This window comes from Spea bombifrons, chromosome 9 (genome assembly GCF_027358695.1).
Source record: "Spea bombifrons isolate aSpeBom1 chromosome 9, aSpeBom1.2.pri, whole genome shotgun sequence".
Taxonomy (NCBI): domain Eukaryota; kingdom Metazoa; phylum Chordata; class Amphibia; order Anura; family Pelobatidae; genus Spea; species Spea bombifrons.
This window is the reverse complement of record NC_071095.1, coordinates 15,219,978-15,222,477: the sequence shown is the minus strand read 5'-3', so window position 1 is coordinate 15,222,477 and position 2,500 is coordinate 15,219,978. Positions and strand designations below refer to the sequence as shown.

The 2,500-nt window shown below is 47.6% G+C and overlaps 7 non-coding genes and 1 pseudogene across 7 annotated transcripts; all 8 read left to right on the top strand.

Moving 5' to 3' along the window:
- Nucleotides 1-14: 14 nt before the first annotated feature.
- On the top strand, nt 15-133 carry LOC128463983 (5S ribosomal RNA). Its single transcript, XR_008343846.1, has one exon. It is a non-coding gene; the product is annotated as a 5S ribosomal RNA (ribosomal RNA).
- Nucleotides 134-318: 185 nt separating this feature from the next.
- Nucleotides 319-437, top strand: LOC128465030 (5S ribosomal RNA). The gene has a single exon (XR_008344829.1). It is a non-coding gene; the product is annotated as a 5S ribosomal RNA (ribosomal RNA).
- A 186-nt stretch (nt 438-623) lies between these two features.
- Nucleotides 624-742, top strand: LOC128463121 (5S ribosomal RNA). Its single transcript, XR_008343032.1, has one exon. It is a non-coding gene; the product is annotated as a 5S ribosomal RNA (ribosomal RNA).
- A 194-nt stretch (nt 743-936) lies between these two features.
- On the top strand, nt 937-1,055 carry LOC128465372 (5S ribosomal RNA). Its single transcript, XR_008345154.1, has one exon. It is a non-coding gene; the product is annotated as a 5S ribosomal RNA (ribosomal RNA).
- A 197-nt stretch (nt 1,056-1,252) lies between these two features.
- LOC128465913 (uncharacterized) lies at nt 1,253-1,361 on the top strand (annotated as a pseudogene).
- Nucleotides 1,362-1,600: 239 nt separating this feature from the next.
- LOC128463434 (5S ribosomal RNA) lies at nt 1,601-1,719 on the top strand. The gene has a single exon (XR_008343330.1). It is a non-coding gene; the product is annotated as a 5S ribosomal RNA (ribosomal RNA).
- Nucleotides 1,720-1,905: 186 nt separating this feature from the next.
- LOC128462440 (5S ribosomal RNA) lies at nt 1,906-2,024 on the top strand. Its single transcript, XR_008342389.1, has one exon. It is a non-coding gene; the product is annotated as a 5S ribosomal RNA (ribosomal RNA).
- Nucleotides 2,025-2,215: 191 nt separating this feature from the next.
- Nucleotides 2,216-2,334, top strand: LOC128463701 (5S ribosomal RNA). The gene has a single exon (XR_008343582.1). It is a non-coding gene; the product is annotated as a 5S ribosomal RNA (ribosomal RNA).
- Nucleotides 2,335-2,500: the final 166 nt, after the last annotated feature.

Below are 2,500 nucleotides of genomic sequence, written 5' to 3'. Positions count from 1 at the left end.
TAAAAAACTTTCACACCTGCGGCCATACCACCCTGAAAGCGCCCGATCTCGTCTGATCTCGGAAGCTAAGCAGGGTTGGGCCTGGTTAGTACCTGGATGGGAGACCGCCTGGGAATACCAGTTGTTGTAGGCTTTTAATTTTTTCTCACAGTCCGGGGAGAGCTTTTTGCCATGTGTTTCTTGCTCATCATCAAAGCTTTAAACCCTTATTTGAACCTTCTCACATTCTCTGTCCTGTCCCAGGGCTTATAATTCTTTCTGTCTGACGACAAGCAGCAGCAGCAACAGAATGAGAGAAGTAAAATAAAACACTTTCACACCTGCGGCCATACCACCCTGAAAGCGCCCGATCTCGTCTGATCTCGGAAGCTAAGCGGGGTTGGGACTGGTTAGTACCAGGATGGGAGACCGCCTGGGAATACCAGGTGTTGTAAGCTTTTTCTTTTCTCACAGTCCGGGGAGAGCTTTTTGCCATGTGTTTCTTGCTCATCATCAAAGCTTTAAACCCTTATTTGAACCTTCTCACCTTCTCTGTCCTGTCCCAGGGCTTATAATTCTTTCTGTCTGACGACAAGCAGCAGCAGCAGCAACAGAATAAGAGAAGTAAAATAAAACACTTTCACACCTGCGGCCATACCACCCTGAAAGCGCACGATCTCGTCTGATCTCGAAAGCTAAGCAGGGTTGGGCCTGGTTAGTACTTGGATGGGAGACCGCCTGGGAATACCAGGTGTTGTAGGCTTTTAATTTTTTCTCACAGTCCGGGGAGAGCTTTTTGCCATGTGTTTCTTGCTCATCATCAAAGCTTTAAACCCTTATTTGAACCTTCTCACCTTCTCTGTCCTGTCCCAGGGCTAATAATTCTTTCTGTCTGACGACGACAAGCAGCAGCAGCAGCAGCAACAGAATAAGAGAAGTAAAATAAAAAACTTTCACACCTGCGGCCATACCACCCTGAAAGCGCCCAATCTTGTCTGATCTCGGAAGCTAAGCAGGGTTGGGCCTGGTTAGTACCTGGATGGGAGACCGCCTGAGAATACCAGGTGTTGTAGGCTTTTAATTTTTTCTCACAGTCCGGGGAGAGCTTTTTGCCATGTGTTTCTTGCTCATCATCAAAGCTTTAAACCCTTATTTGAACCTTCTCACCTTCTCTGTCCTGTCCCAGTGCTTATAATTCTTTCTGTGTGACGACAAGCAGCAGCAGCAGCAGCAGCAGCAACAGAATAAGAGAAGTAAAATAAAAAACTTTCACACCTGCGGCCATACCACCCTGAAAGCGCCTGATCTCGGAAGCTAAGCAGGGTTGGGCCTGGTTAGTACCTGGATGGGAGACCGCCTGGGAATACCAGGTGTTGTAGGCTTTTAATTTTTTCTCACAGTCCGGGGAGAGCTTTTTGCCATGTGTTTCTTGCTCATCATCAAAGCTTTAAACCCTTATTTGAACCTTCTCACCTTCTCTGTCCTGTCCCAGGGCTTATAATTATTTATGTCTGACGACAAGCAGCAGCAGCAGCAGCAGCACCAGCAGCAGCAGCAGCAGCAGCAGCAGCAGCAGCAGCAGCAGAAGCAGAATAAGAGAAGTAAAATAAAAAACTTTCACACCTGTGGCCATACCACCCTGAAAGCGCCCGATCTCGTCTGATCTCGGAAGCTAAGCAGGGTTGGGCCTGGTTAGTACCAGGATGGGAGACCGCCTGGGAATACCAGGTGTTGTAAGCTTTTTCTTTTCTCACAGTCCGGGGAGAGCTTTTTGCCATGTGTTTCTTGCTCATCATCAAAGCTTTAAACCCTTATTTGAACCTTCTCACCTTCTCTGTCCTGTCCCAGGGCTTATAATTCTTTCTGTCTGACGACAAGCAGCAGCAGCAGCAACAGAATAAGAGAAGTAAAATAAAAAACTTTCACACCTGTGGCCATACCACCCTGAAAGCGCCCGATCTCGTCTGATCTCGGAAGCTAAGCAGGGTTGGGCCTGGTTAGTACTTGGATGGGAGACCGCCTGGGAATACCAGGTGTTGTAGGCTTTTAATTTTTTCTCACAGTCCGGGGAGAGCTTTTTGCCATGTGTTTCTTGCTCATCATCAAAGCTTTAAACCCTTATTTGAACCTTCTCACCTTCTCTGTCCTGTCCCAGGGCTAATAATTCTTTCTGTCTGACGACAAGCAGCAGCAGCAGCAGCAACAGAATAAGAGAAGTAAAATAAAAAACTTTCACACCTGCGGCAATACCACCCTGAAAGCGCCCGATCTCGTCTGATCTCGGAAGCTAAGCAGGGTTGGGCCTGGTTAGTACCAGGATGGGAGACCGCCTGGGAATACCAGGTGTTGTAAGCTTTTTCTTTTCTCACAGTCCGGGGAGAGCTTTTTGCCATGTGTTTCTTGCTCATCATCAAAGCTTTAAACCCTTATTTGAACCTTCTCACCTTCTCTGTCCTGTCCCAGGGCTTATAATTCTTTCTGTCTGACGACAAGCAGCAGCAGCAGCAGCAGCAGCAGCAGC